The sequence below is a fragment of the Echiichthys vipera genome (assembly GCF_963691815.1).
Source record: "Echiichthys vipera genome assembly, chromosome: 17".
NCBI lineage: Eukaryota > Metazoa > Chordata > Actinopteri > Perciformes > Trachinidae > Echiichthys > Echiichthys vipera.
Genome location: NC_139842.1, coordinates 11,835,639 through 11,859,340, shown reverse-complemented (window position 1 = coordinate 11,859,340; position 23,702 = coordinate 11,835,639). Strand labels below are relative to the sequence as shown.

Genomic DNA, 23,702 nt, shown 5'->3' with positions numbered 1-23,702 from the left:
TTTTACATCAGTGGAAGGCTTTGAAGACCTCTTAATGAGCAGATAGCTGGAGTTAAACATTTGTGGAAGTGCCATCTTCGAAAGAGAAAAAGAGGGTTGGGGGTGTGCGTGTGCGTGTGCGTGTGCGTGTATGTGTGTGTGTGTGTGTGTGTGTGTGTGTGTGTGTGTGTGTGTGGGGGGGGTACAAGAAGGGTTTTGATCCTGGCAGATATCTGCAGGGCAGTGCTGAGCAACTGTCTGTCTTGGACCAGTGGTTGTCTTTTGAGAGTGTGCTGTTCAAGGCTCTGTTAGGGCTTTCTGAACAAACTTGCACCAGGACAGCATCCCCTGCTGCTGCGTACTGATCAATGTCTGTCATACTTGAAAGACTGGCGTATGTGATGAAAGCTGTATTGAGATACAAAAAGGGAGAATGCCAGAACAAAAAAAGGGCTGCTGAGAAGAGAATGCACACTATAGAATCCAATATTGAAAATAAAATAAGAGGAAGAGACAAGAAAAAGCGTATGAAAAGAAGTCGAAGCGAAAGGCTAAATAAAGTGAGGGGTCTTCTTAAAGGATAGGGGGATGAAAAATAAAGGAGGGAAGCAATGAGAGGGGATGGAGGCAGGAAGAGAAGAGAGGGTGGAAGGAGAGCAAAGCAAAGGATAAACAAACAGTGAGGGAGAGGGAGTCGAAAGTGTTGTTGCTCCATCTCAGCGAAGCAGCAGGAGTCTAGTGGAGCTTTGAACTTGGCCCCCATTAGAGGCCTGATGACGGTTTGAAGTGAACGGTTGAAACGAACCGGAGCATTTTAGATGTTAATTTGTTTTTGTTGTGTGTGTGTGTGTGTGTGTGTGTGTGTGTATTTTCTCATCCCTTTTGGGGCCTCGAATCGTTCGTAGTCACACCCAATTTAACACAGCATGATAAAATGCTTCCTTTAGCTTTGTTGTTTTTCTGCTCTTTTCCTTTCGTCTCCTTTCCTCTTACCTTTTTGTTTGTTTGTTTGTTTCTTTCAGGAAGGAAGAAAATGATTCACGGCTGTTACAGCACAACGTTAAGTTGAATTCAGCTGTTTCATGGATTCTGTGGAGCTGTCGTCTTCACACTAATGAGATTTAAGATCTTTTTATTTGAATGTATTCTTCCTGTTTTCCTCAGTCATCACTTGTGAGGGCAGTGATGGACAGATGTGTCTTTGAGACTACAACTCGTTGCACACATCATCATTGTGCTCACAGTCTTCCGTTCATCCGTTATCATTTTCTTGTGTGTGGCGCTCGGAGGAGTTTGTAATTTGCAGAAGGTAATGACAGGAAAGTGTTTTGTTAAAGATGTCTCTCTCGCCCGTGCAATCACACGCTGGCGGTGGAATGATGATGCTTCTCGGTGGCGTGACTTCTGTCAGATTGAGCTCAGTAACCATGTAAGGTTCAGTGACCTAACATTCAAATGGCTGTGCCCACCAAATTAAATCCAGTGTGTGTTTTTTGGGGGGAAGGGCAGCTGAGATGGAGCCAAACTAGGGGGTCAGCTGACTTTTTTTATGGCTTCTTTGACCTCTGACCTCCAGCCGTATCTCCCATTAGGTCTGCGGCAGTCGGTCAGATCAGAGAGCCAGTCTGGCACCACCACCTCCAGGTTGACTCCCAGCCTTTGTCCCCGAGCTTCCCCTGTCAGGGTGACAGGTTCTGGGGGACACGACTGGGGCATATAGGGGGGAGTGAGGGGATTGGTCTGGTGTGTAAACACTGAGCGTCTGTGATCTGATGACACATGAAAGGGGTCTGCCCGTGGGGTTGCCGGCCCATCGTCTATATGTCGACATCCCCCACCACACACACACACACACGCTAATGCATACACTGACACCAGATTTATGTATTTATGCATTGCAGCGGCACAGCTCAAAGGGATATGGCTGGAGGGGGTTGGGGGAGAGTAAAAGGGGAGCAAGGCTGTTTGGTGTGTAGACAGAGACTGATGGGATACTGGGGGGGGGGGGGTCTGTAGGTGACAGGAGAGATTGAAGGGCAGGAGGGAGAGGAGAGAATGGAGAGAATGGAGACATCTGGAGAGCGATGGTGCTGCTGATTCATAAGTTGATGCTTTAATTCGTCCACAAAAGCACAAACATTCTCAACTAACTACATTTCTTTAAAAAACTTAGAGTATTGTGTCAGATTAAGTGAAATTTCATCATCATAATTTAAAAAAAAATTCATACTGAAGCTGTTTTTCAGCACGCTTAATATCTGGAGTGCAGTAAATTATGAGCAGAATCAGGGAATACCAGTGTGATAGATCACCGTCTTGGATCAGCAAACTGTAGCCTGTGGTCTTAGATTGTACTCATTAATCATTCTAGTTTTCTGTAATTTCAGTTGCACATCACATCTTAAAAGGTTTCGACTACAAAATGCTGCTTCTGAGTGAAACATGAGCTGTTGATTTGAAAGAAAACCCTATTCATGTTACTGTAGCTCAGATAAGCAAATACCGTGTAGTACCACAAGCTCAACACTAGAGGGGAGAGTTATGTCCCTCCCATAGGCTGTAGTCTATGGTCCCTCCACAGAAGACATTTCCTCCTGTTAAAAATGGTCATTTAAGATAGTTGTAGTTCCTTATTATTATCTTTTACCTTAACTTGTACTAACCTTTATGAAAGGTGCTATAGAGTTTGATTAATTGATTGACTATAAATAAACAAAACAAACATATGAGTGGATGTGTTAAAATGTTTGAGGGATGTATGTATCTGTGCTCATACTGGTGAGTTCACATAAACAGTTTTATGTTTATTTTGAAGAGCTGATGGGCTAGGTGTGATGCAATTTTACATTTTTACATTTGACACTTTTATGTCTCTGAGTTATTGTGTTTTAAGTAAGAAATTAAAGCGATAACAACAACAGCGAAGAGAGTTTTGTTATATCTTGAAACACCGACAAATATAATCCACCAAATCAGAATATGTGTCCAGACATTGCTCGGGCATTTTAAGTTGGAAAAACATTTGAGTCGTAGCCTGGACATTTTCTTATTTCTCAACATGAAGCTAGAACTCAAGTGAGTTATCAAGTTTTTTTTCCCTACACAAAATGATCATGTTATGGTTATCGGTTGGGGGTATTTCCTTGACAATTTTAAATTATGCTTTCCAGCATCTGATCACACATTAAAAAGAATTATCTTATAATGCAGCTTCAAAGGCCTCACCAGAGTCCCTCGGGTCCCTCTCATTCTCTTTCTCTCTCATTTGTTGTTCTTATTTCATTTCCTTAGGGTCCTTTAAGCTGAAATGTTGTCATCCAATACTGCCTTTTTTGAAAAGTAACCAAAATCACATTAGAAATATGAAAAGATGATTTGAGACTATGAATCCCATGTTAATTCAGCTGACATAATTCAAGTGAATGCACTGTGGTTAAACTTAACTGAAGCGTCTAACAGTCATATCACATTATGTTTGCTTAAAATCACAGATGGTATTTTCATCATACAAAATGAACACAAGATTTATTTCAGCCTGCAGAACAGTCTTTCACTCTTTTCTTGACTGGCAAACAGCTAAGCCTTCAAGAGCAGAGAGAGAGGGAGAGAAAAGGAAAGAAATAAAGGGGGGATGTCTGGGTAACTTCAATAGCCTCTCTGTGTCCATCTAATATGGAGGGCTAGCATGCTGGGAGTTGGCCCTTTCCATTCAGACAGACCCCAAACTCATAAAGACCTCTTCTATGGCCCCCAACCTGAAACCCACCCACCAAAGCCCTCGCTGGTATAGGCCCCTTCCATGGGAACTTGCAATCTGCAACGTAATCCCACTTTGGCCCCTGGAGAAGCCTTTCCAAACAAACCATGTGAGTCCTAATACCCAGGGCTTCACAAGTGGCTCCTAGCTAGGCCCGAGCTCCACCACCACCAACAACTTGGCCCTCCTTCTCCTTTTTTTTCTCATTCTCTCGCTTTTCTTCTTTCCATGGATAGACGACAAAAGAAAGGGATCTCCTTCTAATTGCTTCGAAGATTGAAAAGCTGAGAGGGATGGTGGGCGGCTACAGGGGGAAATGAGACGGAGGATCTGGAGGCAGCGGGGGACTGTCAGTCTGGCTTTGCCCGCCCTGGGTGTGCAGTAGCTGGGATAAAGGAGCTGGCAGGACAGCCTCTGCTGCAGAGCTGGGCTGAGTGGATCAGAGTGGAGGCGGGCGACTCCCAGGGCCCAGCTTTACAACTCTGGCCAAACGGAGGACTAGGAGAATGTGGAGGAGCTGTAGCAGCTCTGCTGGAGGCCCTCTTCACTCATGGGAAAGGACGTCTGGTCTTCACAACTGGGATTCAGAAACCATAGGCTGCTGAGAACATTGTGTTCAAGCCAAGAAGTGGTATCTGACAGAGAGAAGGCAGAAACATGGTGTATTGATAGCCATCCAAACCCTCTGCCCCGGGTGAACAGTCCAAGCACTATTGATCATCAGTGGTGGTAGATGATGTAGTGTGTGAACACACAGTTGTGGTGGTCCGTGACCTTTGGATATGCTGCTATGACATGCAGAGTTGCTAATAACACACACAAACACGCACACGCACACACACGCACACACACGCACACACACACACACACACACACACACACACACACACACACACACACACACACACACACACACACACACACACACACTCACTCACAGACACACCTTGACGTCTGCAGCAAGAATTGCAACAAATCCACGGCCCTTTCTCTCTCGCGCTGCTATCACTCTGCAGCAGCTCCTCTGAAGCTTGGCGGAGGAGTTTTGCTCAGCCATTTTTTCATGTGACGCCTATTTGGAACACGAGGAAAAGAAGTTACTTTGGTGATGATGACAATCAAGATAACATTTAATTTCCAATTCACTCAGCAATGCTTTTGAATGAGTACATATTATGTTCATATTCAGGGTCACACTTGTATTTTGGGTTTCTACTAGAACATGTTCACATGCTTTAATGTTCAAAACACATTATTGTTCTCAGATTGTCTGTCTGAATATACCTCTATTCACCTTCTGTCTGAAACGCTCTGTTTTAGCGCCTGTCTCTGTAAGCTGGCTCCCTGAAAAAGACCTGCCTCCTCTGATTGGTCAGTGTTTACGGTTCTTTTGCATCTGTACTCTTGGCGTCTCTGCACTATCATTACAGCTGGTGAATGACTTTAACAGTACAGTAATGGGCGGGAGTTACTTGACCTCCAGTACTGTAGGTGGCCGGAATATGGCTTTTTCTTCCGGTTTACCTTTGTCAAAATCACAACTTGGAAAGCGAGGGGAAAATGGCTGACTTTTCAGATTTACTACAGAAATGGGTCTTCTTGGTTGTGATGTTACTTTCCATGGCAAAGTCCTCCCCTGGTTTAAAGGTAATACTTGTGTTGTTGTTTTTTCACATTTTTTCGGTGCCGTTGTTTCCTGATTTAACATATTTCGAGTTCAGAGACCACTGCCACGGAGTGGGGAGGGGGAGTTGTTACCTTATGGAACATGCGCAGATGTATAACCTGATCATAACCTGGGAACGCTGTTTACATACACTAATAATTGGGGTACTGAAGGAGTTATCTAGGTCTGTCTGTCAGCGTATGAAAACTCCAATTTTTGTACGGTGTTGACATGGCATTTGAGAAACCAGAGCATGCCTTAACCGGCAATCAGGTATAGTTAGGTTTTTAAACTGCATGTAAACGCACTGACTGTAGCAAAACAGACAACAACGGCCGAACACGTGAACAATTACGATCACCTCTTTCGTCAGTTAGACACCTTTTTCATCGATATGAAAGAGGTAAAATGACAATTACATTGTTTTTTTAAAAACTCAAATCTGTTCAAACAACAGGGAACACGGCACTGTAGCGTTGTAGAAATACAAGGCTTGGACTGGCTTGGACTCGGAAATCATTTTTTGAAAGGGTGTTACGTCATGTCTTAACAACTGCATATACTGTTTATTATGGTTGTGACGGCACAACTGTTTAAAAACACAGTTTCTGAATATGGGCTGTATGCATTTCTCTGTGGATTGTGTGTTTTGACACTTTCACAGTATTTGTATAGCCCCTCAAAGTATTTTATAATCAAAAGAGACATGGAAATCTTACTTTTTACATTATGGGACATTTAAGACAGCATGATAACTTTGAGGGAAAACAAACATAATTTTGTTAGGGTTAGAGTAATTAGCACATCACGTCGAAGTTCAAAGATCGAATACAAAAGGGCCCCGCTCATCTGTATGTGTAGTGACATTAGATCCAAAGGATTTTGGCCTTATAGCTCCAGAAAGTTTCCTCAGTCTCCCCTCTCTGACCTCCTTTCATCCCTCCATCCCTCCGCCTTTCTTCTTTTTAATACAAATCAGCCACTCAATGCCATGCACATGTTTTAGTGTTATTTGAACTCTGGCAGAGAACTTCAAACAGCTCTCAAAGTGAACTGAGTTTTTTCCTCTCTTGCTCTCTATCTTTCTCTCTTTTTGAAAGAACACAGCCGTGCTTCCAAGTACACCTGATCAGAAGGTCGAGAGATGGGGATTATGATATGCAAATGAGACTTTGTTATCAGCGTTGACATTTGTTAGAAAGCTGAACAGAGGAGAGGTAACATGAAAAGGTGGCAACTCACCCCCCTCTACCCTTTTAGCATAACCACCCCTCTCCAACACATTGGCCTACCTAAGCCCCATTTTTTCATTTAGATCAAAAGGTTACACACAACAAAGAAAGGCCTGTGTGGAAAGGAAACACACACACACACACACACGCACACTCACACACACACATACATTTGTGTGGACTTTTACACAGCAAAGAAGACTATTGATTGGTCAACTGCCCCAAAGGTGTGAGCACATCTGTACATTATGTGCATTTGACCGTGTCTTGATGAGGTTGTCTTCTCTTGTGCTGTTTAGGCAGAACGGAGGTCTTTGCAATTACCAAACACTGTAGAAACGCTTTCATGTTTCTCCCCTGCTGTGACAGGATAAGGATGAGGACACACACACACACACACATGTACACAAACACGTACACGTACTTTATATATACACACACACACAAAGATTGAGTCTTTTCAAATACACACAGAAACATGCATACTGTCGCCCCCCTGTTCACTCTGCATACGGTTCAGTTCAAAGGAGTCCAAGCGACGGTGGCGGTCTGTGCTACTTTTCCAGCTATTAGCCCGGCCCGCCATCTGCAGTGATCTACTGAGGAGTGGGTTTTATGAACTTCATAAAGCTTCAGAGTGGAGATGGGCCGTCTGGCCTTTGAGTTTAGCAGCAGGGGTCCTGAGTGCTTTGATGTGAATCATACTGTTAAATAACTTTTTAAGTGGTACAGGGAGCTACTGAAACCTTACAAAAGGCCAAGCCCCTGTTATATAAGTGATAATTGACCCACTTTCATGTTTCATTTTTCTTTATTTCTGTCACCTCAAATACATGTCAGCAATAAAGACACTGACACAGTTCTGATGAATAAAGATGAATCCATTTAGAAGACATACTTATCATCCTCTTATATTTATTTTAGTTTGACTTGTTATATCAAATCTCAAAAATCTCTCTCAAAAATAAAAATATACAACATGACAGTTGCAAAAATTGTCAACTTTGCAGGTTTTTTTCTGGAGTTTTCAATCATGATCTTCATCAGTAGTTAGGATTTTCCACTTTTCATCTGTGTTGGTTTGTAAGCTGAGCTTCAAAGTACATTTCTGACCTTGGAGACAACAGTTGTGATAATCTCCACACAAGGTTAATTTAGGGTTTGATCATATGAGATGACCTTGGACAACATAGGAGTTGACCCAGTTTCTGTGAAATTGAAAGAAAAAACGTTTCCAAGGTCAGAAAATTTGAAATCCAACTTCAATAGTCAATCATTTCTTTAAAGGTCCCTTTTTTTGAAAAGTTATTCTGTTTTGTTTTTTGTATAAAGCAGATTGGGGAGCTGCATGAATACTGTGAAAGTAGTAGTATTGGATATTAAAGCATGTAAACATGCTCAAGTAGAAACCCAAAATCCAAGTACGAAACCTGAAAATTAGCACAACATGTCCCTTTAAAATATATATAAATTCTACCGGAGATAATTTTTGTGACCAGTTTTATTAAACGAGATCATGGCTTTTTCACAAGGTGTGACAAAGGATAAAAAAATATTTGTTCACAGCAGGGACAGTGGTGGAAAGCATACCGGCGCACCAGTGGATGATTGACACAGATTAGACACAGACAGCAAATGGTGAAAGCTTCCTTCCTTCAGTGATACACGGGTTCCTAAAACCTCACGTCTGCATAACAGAACAGTGTGTCTTGCTTAGTTTTATATATGCTAATTGAAATGTTTTTTTTCAAATATGTAAATAAAAACAGCTGGCTTTAATGCCTCTAACAGGACACAGTTTATGGATGAAATGCTTTTTGTTTAACATTGCTATTCATCTGCATTTTAGGGTACTGATATGAAACATTCTGAATACAATCTAGATACCGTTGGGGAATAAAACAAAGCCAGCTTTATTTATAATAGGCCTAAACGTTATACTCGTTTATGTAAAGAAGAAGAAGGAAATAAAGAAACAAAAAAGAAGAAGAGAAATGGGTTCCTGATTTCTGGTCGGCAAATATGAATGTGTCCAGCGGTGTCCACTAGATGGAGCCCTTCAGCAATCAGATGGGAGTTCTGCTCTCATGTTGGTGCTGAGAATCATCTCAGATGCATCCATAAACCTTTGTAGATCAATCAGGAGAATCTGTGATTAATAATAACGCACAGGTGGTGTCAGGTGATTGTGCAGGCAGACGCTCCTGTGCTTTCTGAAAAACACGACCCCCCCCCCTTCCCCCCCAAAAAAAATATCTTCAATAATTCAAAATTGAACAAATGTATTTTCAGACTTCACATTCTTCACATTTTAGATTCACATCTAAAAAGAAACGATTGAAATGGTGGAAAAAATAATATTTAATATTTGACTGAATATAATTCTGACTCCACTACAACACAAATGAACAGGTATTTTCTGATGATCGGCAGGCTTTATAAAAAGGCTTCATATTTTGAAATTCATCCATTTCAATTAATCATGCATTAAGCAGTCCCACACACTGGGAGTAAAGGAAGAGGGTGAGAAGAACTGGGGGTGTGTGGACATTACCCTTAAAATGATGATTTAGGCCTACTTACAGTGGGGGTGGTCAGGGGCACTTAGGCTACTGTTTGTTTGGGCCCCCCACAGTATTAATCATGCTTTATCAGAAAAAACCCACTAGGACAGAAGAAGAGTCCGCAACCTTGATGAATCCTGTCAATTTAAGATTTTCCTATAGTAGATCTTGGTCCCGTTGTTCTTTCAGTTGTTGTGCTTTTCTTTTTCGTGCTCAGTTATCACATTTCCTGTCTGACATTTTGCTGCTTTACTGTCTAGTAACAGTGAGTGACGCATCATTTGACAACAAAATTGACCTTATGAACCCGGCCACATGATGGCAGCTGGGTGGGTAAATGTGTCCCATATTTATCCAATCAGTGACCTATTTTTTAAATGTTTCTAAGGTCCCAAATAGGAGGCAAGTTTTTTTTCCAGCGTAGTAAATTAAAAAACAATTTAAATAGTCTGGCCAATCCGGGGCCCCGGAAACTGCAGCCTAGGCCAGCCTGTGCATTAATCCGCCTCTGCAACAGTTAGCAGTAAGCATTGATACAACTGTTGGCTGTTTAGGACAAACACACAAGGAAGGTAAAAACAGTAAATTATTCCATGTGCAGTACTTTTTGAATGAATGGCAAGAATCTACTAAGTTGTGATTTCTGGTGGCATGGTAGGAGTTACATACAGGCAAAAAAAAAACCTGGATGCAGCGCATACTCGCCTCAGCCCGGTAGGTGGCAGCCTCTTCAAGCCAATTTAATTAGATTAAACGAGTCGGAATTCGGATGGATCCACTGGCCACCAGTAGCACTGTGCACCCGGTGGGGTCTGATCCAGTGGTAGGTTGTGTCTGCAGCTTTTACTGTGTAGTTTTATTTAAAATGACATAATCTAGAAATGTAATCTTCTGTGTTGCTCACTCATCTAGTCACCTTTATTAAAGGGACACCGGATTGTTAGTTGTGGAGGGGAATCCGCTTCTTAAGGGCATGCTGCAACGCCGTGACGCAATTCCCACTCAACTGCTGCAACACAAGAAAATATGAATCAGTAGAGTGCCGACGATGGGATGCTTCTTTCTTTAGGTGCATCCTAAATCTCACTTAAATGGTGAGGAAAGGGGTGTGTGTGTGTATGTGTCTGTGTCTGTGTGTGGCGCGGACCGTCACCCATTCACCAAAACAATACACGCCCAGAGCTCGTGCATAAAACGCCGCGTCGGGGATCAGGTTTGATCACTGCCTGTGTCTGCTCTGGACTCTCGCTGGGTGCACACAGGCCAGCCAGCCAGCCCGCCCCCCTCGGCACCCCCGCCGTACTCCGTCCCTCCGCAGGCTCCGGGGCTGCGAATAAAAGAAGCATCATTCGCAGGGATCCTCGTCGCTATATTACGCAGATTCAAAGCCTGGATGCAGAGCGAACCAGTGGCCTGCACATAAAGATACGATAACTACGGTAAGATAAAAGGTGCGTTTGCTTTTTATTTGATTTTGTTGTTGTTGTTGGTGGTGGTGGTTTGATTTGAGCATCAGCTCTTATAGGTCCATGGGTGTATTACGGCACAGAGCAGCGCAGAGCTAAAGTCAGGATGTGAGGGGGGACAAAGGGGCGGATGGAGCCATAGGAGCCGCTTTGAACACTTTATATTATCAGTGTTGGTTATAGAAAATAACCTGAGCAGCAAACACATGAAATAAAGCTGTCAGGATGCTACAATATATGGCTCAGTCAGTGCACTGTGGTGTACTTCCTTAATAGTTTAGGTAATGCACTGTCTAGGTCTAGCTGGTGTATCTGTGGGAAAGCTGTGGCTCATTATCCATGTAGCCTGCTGTGAACTGTGCATGAGCTCTTCTGCTCTCTGCTTGGTCCCTTTTCCAGTAACAAGCCCACAACATCACAAGACACAAGACATCAGTTTCTTATTTTCATCCCTGTGTCACCTAATTACACCAAACCCCCCTCTTTATTCCAGGGATAGATTATTAAAGGCCTCTACAATATTGCTTTTCAAATCATTTAGAGGGAGTTTCCGCACCAGTATCCTGATGTCAACTGGTTTCTTAAGGAGCTGTAATGTGGCTTTGATAAAGGCACATATGGAATAATATTGCACTTCATTATGGAGAAGTAATTGTAAGATTTGGCATGAAACTGATCATTGTAACGCTCTGTCTGTTTGTCTAGGAATGTTAACATCATAAGTGCAGGCTGTGTTGCAAGAGGAGATTGAATGCCTCTAAAATCTCAAGGTAAGACTTTTCTCTGGCTTTGACCTTGTCTGTGTGTGTGTGTGTGTGTGTGTGTGTGTGTGTGTGTGTGTGCGTGGGTGTGTTTGTGTGTGTGTGTGTGTGTGTGTGCGTGGGTGTGTTTGTGTGTGTGTGTGTGTGTGTGTGTACACAGGTGGTACTGTTGGAATTGATCCATGGCCTTGACTGGCCTCTCTTCCTTTCCCTTACTTTCCTCTCCTTAATTATGTCTCCTTCATCTAAACTCCTTCTCTTACCCAACCCCAAGCCTCACTCACATCCTTAACATTGTTACACATGCGCGCAGCTCTGTCTGAATGCAAAGACCTATGTTTGTGTCCATTTTCACATGTTGTATTTATGACTTTTTTTTAATACCAACATTTCTGCCCTGCACTGAGGTGAGTTTGTAGATGAAGTGGGGGTTGTGTCAACAGGTCTAAAGGGAATACTCTTTCTCAGGCTTAATTAGACAAATTGCTGTGAAGGTAAAAGCAAGCGTTGGCAGCTGGACCGCCTGAATGAGCTATTGTTTGTGGATAAAAAGGACCTTGATGGCACACAATGCAGGTCAAGGTCGGAGCAGTATACATGTTGTATGTGCATATGTCATGTTGTGAGACCAGTAGTACAACAATCTTATTGTATAATAATGACTTAATGATACTGTATATGACATTCAAAGTTCAAACCTGGATTATAATTATCCTGAAACTGTTTTCATATGAACCCCAGACCATGTCTGATGAATCAGGTCCAGACATTGTTCGGAGTTGCCCTTTGTCACATACATCATGAAAGGAGGAGATTGTCTGAGTCATACGCATCATCACCTTCTTGAAATATTCAGTTTGGTTTAGATGAAGGCTGGCGCTTGGGTAGAGCGTGTAGCAGGTGCATGATATGATGCGGATTGCACCGTGGTCATGTAGATGGTTCGGAATATGATGACAAGCTAGTCTCTTGCCATTCCTCGAAATTGTCCGGCAATTTCAGCGTCAGACAACGGACAGAAGTTTTTGGCATCTTGTTGTGTCTCCAGTTAGACATTTTCATTGCTGTCTTCATGTAAATCAGCCATCTCCCTCCCCTTCAGTTTGGTGCCAGCCACATGACAGAAACATCATTAACACGCCCGCACGTAGGCTCAATCTAGGGAGCTGGCGGGGTAACGTCTGTTTAATGTCTGACCAGATCGATTTGGACAAATTCAGCTCAGCTGGGTAATGTCTAGAGTTTTATCTGTTAACTGCTCTTCAGAAACACAAAAACTCTCCATCAGCAGGGAATTAAGAAAAACTGGTGACACATCCAGTATGGTAATATGTTTAAGAGAAAGGTGCTCGTGGTCGACATCCTATTCCCGAAAACAATTTATGCTCGAACTCTGAGAAGAACCCTGGAGGATAGAATAGAAGATGAATTAGACGATAGAATAGGATATGTTGTTTATGTGTAAACTCATCTTTACCTACTAAGGAGGTTATGTTTTCCGCTTGGTTTGTTTGTTTGTCTGTCAGCAGGATTATGGAAAACCTACTGACCCAATTTGGAAGGGTGTAGCATGAACCTGTTACATTTTGGAGTGTATCCAAACCATGGGGCAGAGAGTGATACACAAATTATTTTTCAAAGCAAGAGGGTTTCTGGTTCAAATCCAAGCTTGGGCCCTTCTGTGTGGAGTTTGCATGTTCTCCCTGTGTCTTAGTGGGTTTTCTCCAGGTTCTCCTGCTTCCTCCCACAGTCCAAAGGCATTCACGTGTTAGGTTGATTGATGACTCTAAGGGCGCACTCACACTGTCCTTCTGGCCGGGGCCAAAACCGTTTTTTCAGCTAAAGCCTTGTAACTTTAAGCAGTGTGCGTGCACCCGTTCCGCGCATAACTGCGGACAGCGGGCCGTGGGCGCATGTGAAAGAGGTGGGCTTTAGCGGAGCCGTTTGCACATGTACGTGCACGAGCGTGCGCACGTGTACGAGCACGAGCACGAGCCCTACGGAAGTAGCGTTATGTCCGCCTGTTCGGACATGTAAATAGAAGGACGGACCATGCGCGGACATTTAACAACAACAACAATGGCGGTGAAAGGTTCACGTTGATGTGATGCGGAGGTGGAGGGTTTACTGCAGATTTGGTCGGATGAAAATATTCAAAAACAGTCGACAAGACGCACAAAAACTCCGAGGTCTGTGGAAAGATTTGTAAACAAAGCCACACACACGCGATCAATGCGTGTGACTGTTACGGCGTGATGGCGTATGGACAGCAAGAAGCATTGGCCGGGAGGGGGGACAAGTACCCTAAAGCCCGGGTCGCGGTGCGGAAGGACAGTGTGAGTACGCCCTAAATTGCCCGTAGGTGTGGATGTGAGTGTGAGTGTTGTCTGTCTCTGTTTGTCTCTATGTGCCCTGCGATCGGCTAGTGTCCTGTCCAGGGTGCCAGGGTGTACCCCGCCTCACGCTCGCTGTCAGCTGGGCTCGGCTCCAGCCCCCCGCGACCCCAACAGGGACAAGCGGTTAAAGATCAATGGATGGTTAACATTTTGAGATTTGTGCTGCATTCAAATGGTATCGGAATAATCAGAAAAATGAAATTGTCATTAATATTGTGAGATAGGGCATGCCTGGGTGGAGGTCTGGGCTCCCTGTATGCCCTTCTAGTTTTAAATAAAAGGACATTTTAATGGTAAAACATATAGTGATATTTTAGTCAACACTGTGCTTCCAACTTTGAGGCAACTTGGAAGGTTCATCCCTGTTTCAACATGACAATGCCCCCATGCACAAAGCAAAATTCATAAAAAAATGGTGGCTGGGTGTGGTAAAATGTACTGACCTGCACAGAGCCCTGCCCGTAACTCCAACCGACACCTTCAGTTTGAAGCCAGGCCATCCACCCAACATCAGAGCACAACTTCATTGATGCTCTTGTGGCTGAATAGGAGTTAATTCAAAGATTTCAAAATCTTGTGTAAAGCCTTTGCAGAAGAAACGAGACTTGTTGATCTGAAAAGATGTTCTACCATCCCTTATGGGGGTCCACATATTTTTGGCCATGTTGTGTATGTGGTCAAAATGAAAAAGTCATCTGAAAAAGCCACACCGATGGTGAACGTGATGCCGGCGTCAGGTGCTGCAGGAAGCGGGACGTTGCTTATGGGTTTGTTTGCAAGATAACTGACACACAGCACTATTTTGACATGAAAGGACACACACACATACACATGCACAAATGCATTCACACATTGTACTGTATTGTACCGGCACCTTATCCACACCCTTGCTGTTTAAATGAAAAAGCCAGCAGAGCAGCCATCGGCGCTTGTCACTGTGACGAGCAGCCACAAGTTTTCACAGCTAATGGCTTCTGACACTTGTGTGTGTGTTTGTGTGTGTGTGTGTGTGTGTGTGTGTGTGTGTGTGTGTGTGTGTGTGTGTGTGTGTGTGTGTGTGTGTGTGTGTGTGTGTGTGTGTGTGTGTGTGTGTGTGTGTGTGTGTGTGTGTGTGTGTGTTGTCCAGGATATGAATTTAATAAACGCACACTGACGAAGCACATACTCCACAGTTATAAGCAGTGGAGATATACATCTGTTTGTGCTTGCTCTAAAGGGAGAGAGTAATGGGTGGTGCTTCCTCTTATTGCAGCTATCTCGCCAAACAGGAAGTTAACGTTCGAAAGGAGGAAGTATTTGTTGACTAGATCACACAAAGATCTGTGCTACACACTGAATACTCACTCATTCATACTATGTTCATGCTGTCCTCAGCATCCTATAGTGTAGGTAGCCACAGCCTGATAAATCTTATTCCGCTATTTAGGGTGCCATCATTGTTCAAAAACAGTTAAGACTTTATAGAGCCACATTATTGCACAGGTGTTTATGTGAGAGGTTCCTTTATTACCACGTGCAAGGGCACCGTATCTTATTTTGATTTGATCACACATACGCCACACTTCTACTGTAAATATCACTAAAGCACCAAATGTGTATTCATGCATGGCTGAAAATAGTCTCCAATAAATGCACGATTTTCCTTTGTTTGAGTAACGCTAGCTAGAAACGGTAGTTTCAGTACCCAGCTGTTTAAGGAAAACTGAGTCTTTAAAAACAAAATAAACAAACAAATGACATCTTCAATAGGATCCAGTGGGCTTGCAGCTGGTTGCTGGATAGGAAGGTCAGAAAGTATGGAGAGTTGGACTGTGACATTGTTGGTTGTTTTTCTCTCTTCATGGGATTTGTAAACATAAACAAAAATATAGAATAACGCCAGCCTTGCCCATTGAACCAGTGGTATGAATCAGATCTTGAGGTATGAAAAGTGTCACTTATCTCCAGTTGTATGTTTATTAACAGCTGAGGTGTATGTCAACATAACACTGTTCTATCTATATAAGTTTTGTAGTAGGTAAGTGGGGATTTTCCCCTTTAACAGGTGGATTTCTGAGATTCTGCATGTGCCGCCTTATCAGATGCTTCTGTCTCATAACTGTTTCATGGGTGTTCCACTTAAGATGGAAAAAAGGAGCTTTCCTGCGGCCTACGATTCAGAAGTGTCGCCCAGCTCTCACTTACCGCCGGTAATTGATGACTTTGTGAGATCACAGACACAGAAAGTTTGATACATCAAAGATTACAGGTTTCCCTATGCAGATCCACTGTTAGAAATACACCCTTTGTTATTTCATGTAATTTATATGCTAATTCTGCTCGGTGAATGTGCCGATGCCTCTATTGTGTTGCACATCACTGTCAAAAAATGGGGGGAAAATGGATGTTTTTTATATTTTGAGCTGCTTTCAGTGTCCTAGAATCTTTTAATTAGGTTGGTCTGATGGCAGCGCTGCTTCTCGAAAGTCCAGCAGGAGGTACTTTGGGGTAAATACAGTGTATGAACATGAATGTAAATATAATTGAAAGAGGTGTTTTTTTCGCCTAAACCAAGAGTGCTTGCAACAACTTCAAATGCTGATCCATGAATACTAATTTCAAATATTACATATAAGACTCTTCTACTTCCTTATAGGCTATTATCTCTCCGTCCTCATTTTCACAGTCTTTCTTCTTTTTATCGCTTTCAATTACTAATCAGACACACTGTATTCTGTGCACTGTCTCAATTCTGTAACATGGCCCAGTTATTCTTGGCCATCATACAGGATAAAAGCATAACAACATTTCTAATATTAATCTTCATGTTTTTCTTAATGTTTGTAAAAACACTGGCGCTTGTATGTTTTCTGCCTTTCTCCACCTCTACATCCCCCTCCCTCATCACTCCATTCATCATGTAATTGGCTGGATTATGGATTATAATTGGCTAGATTATGACTAATATCAAACCCTCTGACTGTTTGCCAGCTGTCAGGCAGCTTTTACACAGATTATAAATATCTTAATACATTCAGACGGGTGTGTGTTTATGTGTGTTTGGTCAGGACTGCGGGTTCATCCACCTTTTGATCTTTAAACTGTCGAACCGGATTAGGCAGCATTATAGATATTCCATACAATTACGTCATTTATCAAAGTGAATTTGAGCACATTTATACTGCAGCGTTTAAAGAGGAGATCAGGCTCAACAGCTGAAGTTGTCAGGAGTGTTTATTGATGATGATGATGACAACCAGAATTAGAGGTTATTAATTGTCTTTGAGAAGGTGTTCCCCTGATTCAGCTAAATAATGTACTATTTCAGAGAAGCAGATCCAAGCTTTTTCCATTCTTTTTGCTGCTTTGGTTTAGCGCCTACACACACACACACACACACACACACACACACACACACACACACACACACACAAAGGGAACCCTTCACTGGTGATGTTAACAAACACTCCGAAGAGACAGGGTTATACAGTGAGGAGTCGCTGCCCTGCCAAACAAAAGGATGCGGGGATAAGTGTGGAACAAGATGAATGCTTCACTGTTGGCATGGCAACCACCAGATGATCTGCATGGCAAGGTTTGATGTTTGACGTGTTGACGGTGGATTCTGAGAGAGAGAGAGAGAGAGGTGAAGAAAACCGGTTTGATCTGGCGCAGCTGCGTGAGTGCTCTTTATCTGCCTGGCTATTGTTTTACTGTTGTTTTATTCTCTCGCCTCCATCAAAATCTCTGCTTAGTGTGTCCTCTGATGCTGCTGGAGCTCATAATTCTGCCGGTCGATGTTTTCAGAGCCTGGAGCAGATCTCCGTGCACAGTTTGTGCGTTCATATGTGCATTTGGATGTTTGAGAGCATGTCTGTTGCTGTTACGCAAACAGGCATATTGACACATCACACATTAATAGTGTCAGTGCTGTTCACTGTCAATATTATAGAGGTGCCCCGCCAGAGCAGCTCCATCAAAACAATCTGTAAAGTCTGCTGGTAAAATCTATTTCTTTGCCATTTTTGTATTCTTTAATTTGAATGTTTTATGTCATTCTTTATCAGAGGTCAAAGGCCTTCAACATTAGAGATCAATTATTTGAGTAATATGCTATACATGCTGTTTCACAGGATTTCTTTTACATGCTCTGGAGGACATGTAAATATTATTTGGTATAGATATAAATATTTTTGGATAGTTGGTCAGATCAAAGGACAAGCAATCTGAAAAAACCATTACATTGTGACATTTTATAGAATAACTGATTAATTAATTAAAGGTCCCATATTGTGCTAATTTTCTGATTTATACTTGTATTTTGGGTTTCTACGAGAACATGTTTACGTGCTTTAATGTAAAAAACAACAACATCAAAAAAAAAATTCTCATACTGTCTGTCTGAATAAACCTGTATTCACCCTCTGTTTGAAATGCTTCACTTTAGCACCTGTCTTTTAAGCCCCCCTCCCGAAAAAGCCTAGTCAGGGAATAAACGTAAAGGCACTGTAGGAGCTTTCTATATATAGTAGAGTTGTGACATCACAACCATTCAAAGTCCTGACAGCTCGTTTAAAAGCAGCTTCTGTATACGGGCTGTGTACATTTATCTGTGGATAAAACTGTGCTTGCATCACTTTCTCATCTTTTCCTGGAAAGTCAGTCCCTTGAGACTCTGTCCCTTCCTTCCCCTTTTCTCCATACACACCCTATCTTCCTCCATTTCTCTGTCCATCAGTCAATGTTTTAAGTGGTCAGCCAGATTTAATGGGACTAACACCTCGACAGCTATTTTAAGAACTGCTGCTTGTGTTTCAGTCAGTCGGGTCGGAGTTTCTTTGACTTCTGTGTTAAGTCAAAGAGGGTGTAGTTCGGTCTGATGATGTGATGATGAACCTGCCATAACTCCAATCCATGTTTTTAGAGTAATAATGGAAACAACCAGTTAATTTCTTTCCACTTTCCTTAATACATGTGTACAGTACATCCACATACGGTATATAGAAGTGTTCAGTACGGAATGGATGCTAGTGATGACAGGGTCCAATCTCCCCTGAAAAAAAAGACTTGGCGTGGCATGTTAACCTGCTCTCTGCTGTTATGTGAAGACAAAGAACACTCCTCAGTCTTTGTGTCTTTTTTCTATTTCTCTCTCTCGCTACCTGCTTTAGGTGCTCTCTGCTGACTCCCCCAGCTCTCCTTTCCTTTGTGTCACATTTGTTTGCGTTCATACACATCCAGGCAACTGCACACATCATGTGACCGAGTAGCTGATTTGTGTGTGTGTGTGTGTGTGTGTGTGTGTGTGTGTGTGTGTGTGTGTACGTGTGTGTGTGTGCGTGTGTGTGTGCGTGCGTGCGCGCGCGTGCGTGCATGCGTGCATGCGGGCAGTTAGTGACAATCAACACTCCCTCTTTCTGTGCATCCCATCTTCAATCTCTCTGCCTCACCCGATCCATCTTCCCGCTGTCACCCTCCCTTTTAATGCCTCGCCGACTTGCTTCTTACTCGACTTGCTCTTCATTTTCCTCTTTTCACAGTCATCTGCTCAGTATGCTCCTGACGCCAGCTTTCATTTCTTTTTCCTCATTTTACTTTTCTATTTCATCTCCTTTCTGAGGAAACTTGCCGTGCTAACTTAACATCCTTCAGCAGAGGTCACATCAGTCTGTCCTCGATACCTTCTGACGCATCCAATCACATCAGCACAATGTCACTTAAAGAGATCAGTGGTTTGGTTCTGGCACAGATTAGAGGGGCCTGAAGTAGACAGAATGTCGAAGTTCTCAGTTTAATAAATTCAGCATGAAAAAAAATCCAACAGAAATCGCAACAAAAATAGTAGTAAGGATGAATCCATGCCCAGGAGTCACAGTGGCCCAAAAATACCAAAACATTAGGTGCATTTTCTTTCAACTTTTTCAGATTTGCCTATCATCAATTTTGGAGAGACTCTACAGGTACAAAAAGGTATATAAGGTTTTTGACTACAAGAGAGTTGCAAGCTTCAAAGCTATGAAAAGGGCTGGATTTGGTTCTGATGGTGTGGAAACAGCCTGAGGGGCCTGAAATTCCTGGCCGCACCCTTGGCCACAGGGAGCTGCAGAAAATCTGGTCTGAGTATACTCACTTCCACCTCTGTAACCTACCAATCTACCCAGTAGTACACCAACCTCATCAACTACCACTACTCCACAGGGTATGGGGTTAGAAAGTGAGCTCCCTAGGGCTGCACCGGTCCTATCAAGTAGTTGGAAATTAATTCTATTGTATTTAGACATTTATCTTTGCCAGTTTGCTGGTGCAAAATTTATTATTTTGAGAATAAATAACAATTCACTACATTTACAGATGGATGCATTTGTTGAATTTTGTTTTAGAATGTAGGAAAGCCGGATGTTGCCTTAGACATAAAATAATGATCCCAGTCACTTCCATGTTGTAAGGCATACAGCTTATTCATTTAACACTGGTATTGGGTTGGTACACGTTAGCCGGTACCCAAAGCCATGTTTCTTTTGGATTGTTGCATCCCTTGAGCTTTCCAGACCTCTGTAGCCTCCTCCTGAATCTCTGTTTGAGGAGAAATGATTGATTGTGGCTACAATAGTAGCATTAGTAGCAACTATATAAGAGTTGTATTGTGGGGAATGTGAACACCATATTATGATAAAGTGTAAAAAAAGAGACACCGCTGGTTTCTTCTGCATTGATTTTTTTTTTTTACTGTTATAGGAGTGCAAAGCTAAATGACAGAGGACTCTTTTAATGTTATTTAACTTATTTTGACACTTTTATTTTGTTACTGTTCATTTATTACTCAATTTCTTCTCTTTCTCAAACTGCTTTCACTTTCCGCTCTTGAGGTGTCCGTGCTGTTATTCGGGCCTCCACTGGCAGCATATTGGTAGATTTTAATCTTTGGTACCCATTATTTAAAGACAAGTTTCCACTTCTATTGATTTAGTGAGGTCAGCCTGTGAGTACAATTCATACAGAAGGCAGCACCGTCTCACAAAACAATGTTACAATTTATTCATAATCAATAGACAAGACTTCTACTTCTGCAGGTTTCTTTTTAGCGTGACCTATTGGTCATTGGATTTCTGGTAGTGTAGTGCAACTAAATGTGCATTTAGACCTTTTTTTCTCATTAATGTTTGTCATTAGTTACACCTTTTTGTTTTTCCTGCTTCCATGAGTCAAACTGTCTACCGTAAAAAGGTCTATAAATCTGAATCATTTGGGAACACTGGAGCGAGCTCTGAAGCTAGCAAAGCTATCAAGATTCGAAGATAAAAGATATTTTGCCCTTTGTTTTCAGCCTGTGCTAAGCTATCTGGGTTCTGTAGCTCCCTATTTACCGTACACTATAAAATATCCAAATTCTCATCCAACTCTCCACACACATATTTCCCAAAATGTCGAACTTTAAATTTGCAACACTAACAGGCATTCTACCTGACTTCCTGCCATTTCTAACTCCAAGCTTCACAACAACCATAATCTAATCTGAATGTGAAAATGCTCCCCAGTCCATGCTCCCTGGTGTTGTGTCTCTTGTGTGAGGACAGCGAGGCCCCCCCTCCCCTCCCACTCCACACGCCTCCTCTGGGCCTGATATTTATCAGGGTGCGTGACAGTCCAGAAGTATCTACCCATCCATCAAATGCAGAGAGAGAGAGAGAGAGAGAGAGAGAGAGAGAGATGGGACCAGGTGAGTCTCTGTCAAAAAAAAAGAAGAGACAAGAAAAGTAGGCACATAAGGAATCTGCTGCAGCATCTGTCAGACCCAGTATGTCAGCTGTGGTTTTAGGAGGATGAAACGAGCAGAAAATAAAGAGAGCTGTAGTGAATGCTGCTTTTTGAGGCACAGCTGGAGGTGTTAAATCAATTAAGAGTGCTTCTTGGCTCCTCAAAAAAAATGGAGTAAATTGGTGTTTTTTAGTGGTTCATTCAGCTGAGAGAGAAAAGACACTCAATATGCCGGAGGCTGCACAAACTGTTGACCATAAATACATCTCCAGCTCTCTTGCAGCACCCACTCTCTACCTCCCTCCTGTTCATCACTCACTCGTTCTCATGTTTTTTTTTCCTTTCTGTGCCCACTTGAAGCAGAATTTTGGGGTGGGACATTACAGGTTGTGGATAAGAAAATGTATATATATATTTTATGTAGAATTTGTTCACTGCACACAAGTTCTGCTTGTCTCTCCAGTCTCCTGTTTACCTCACATCCCCTTTCCTTTTCTACTGTCTGTTCACCGTCTTATATCATTCTTATACCCTGCTGCTTGTAAGCCCCCCCCCCTCCTCTCTCGTCTCCCAGGGTGCTGGCTTTAGCTGATTAGAGTGGCCTTGCTTGCTTTGATTAATTGGATGAGTCTTGTCTCGGTGCCAGGCTCCTCTCCTCATCCTCATCCAGAAGCGGTTAAAACAAACACAGGGGCTTTTAATGGCAGTGGTGCATTGCTAAGAGGAAAGAACTAAAACTGTGGGTGTGTCGGCAAACATTACCCAGGTTACACTTTATTCAACTTGAAAAGCAGTAGAGACATGTTTCCAATAGGTCATCTATGTTTTAGCTCTCACATAGTTTATATCTTCTGGGCTGTGCGTGAGCCAAATCCATGCATACATTATTTTATGTATGTTTAAATGTTTTAAATGATTCTGTGTCTTTGGGCCACGCCCTCTCAAAAGCTGGAAAACTTGAACCCATCCTTCTCACCCTGTTACCCTCCACAATCTTTTAATCTGTCCTTCAGGCTTTGATGACAATGACAACAACCACTTCCACCTCCATGGCTTTACATCCCCACTCATTTGTTGCCTCCCTCCTCTCCACCACTCTCTCTTTCTTGTCTGTGTCATCCTCCACATTTTCTCTCTTCATCTCTGCTGTCTTAAAGTGAATGGCACTTCAGAAAGCTTGTCTCCGAAAGGTCGTCTGCAGCCCCCCTCCCCTCTCCCCGTGGCTCTTCATCTTACTTCTTTTTGTTGCTCTCTTTTCTGGCTCTCTCCTTCCTTGTTTTTATTTGATCTGCCGTGCCCGTGGCAGAAGCAACACACACACACACACACACACACACACACACACACACACACACACACACACACACACACACACACACACACACACACACACACACACACACACACACACACACACACACACACACACAAAACCCAAGTGAAAAGGCTGGCTAGGGAAAGTCAAATGCTCTGTTATTCCATCCCAGCAAGTACACTCTCTGGAGATGCAGTGCCAACCAGAGAGCCCCGAGGGTCGTCAGGGCTTTCTCAGAAATGCAGACAATCACACAAGCTAACTGCTCTGTTGTTTCCCTCCGTCCCTCCTCCTTCCATTACAGGGCATTTCTGTCATCCAGCAGAGTGTGTGTGTGTGTGTGTGTGTGTGTGTGTGTGTGTGTGTGTGTGTGTGTGTGTGTGTGTGTGTGTGTGTGTGTGTGTGTGTGTGTGTGTGTGTGTGAGTGCGTGTGTGTGTGTGTGTGCGTGCGTGCGTGCGTGCGTGTGTGTGTGCTTTTTTTCCCCTGCCTGTTTGATAATGCTAACCAGGGATGATGGATTCTATGCGATGTGGAAGAATAAACAGGCACAATAACTCAATAACAACTTGAGGCCTCATTCACTGAAATCACTGCATGATGAATGACTCTGGTTCCGCTGTGTCGAGACGACACAATAGATGCCTCGCTCCTGTGATCACCGGAGCCTAAAAGCTGCTTTGTTGTGTGATTATGTCCTGCATATTGTTATGCGTGAGAGAGGGGAGGAGAGTTTGTTATATTTATGTATATGTTTATGTTTTTTACGATCTCATAAAGCAGAAATAATGCAATACATGACAGTTATAGCCAAGTTAAAGATTCAATTAAAGG

General features: G+C 42.8%; 1 protein-coding gene across 1 annotated transcript in view; it reads left to right on the top strand.

Annotated features, from left to right (window-relative positions):
• The first annotated feature begins 10,521 nt into the window (after positions 1-10,521).
• The window catches only part of tex2 (testis expressed 2), a 29,695-nt gene continuing 16,514 nt past the window's right edge, over positions 10,522-23,702 (top strand). The window contains exons 1-2 of the mRNA XM_083930590.1: positions 10,522-10,637; positions 11,370-11,434. The gene's annotated coding sequence lies outside the window, so the exon portion shown is untranslated. The remainder of the gene's footprint in view (positions 10,638-11,369; positions 11,435-23,702) is intronic.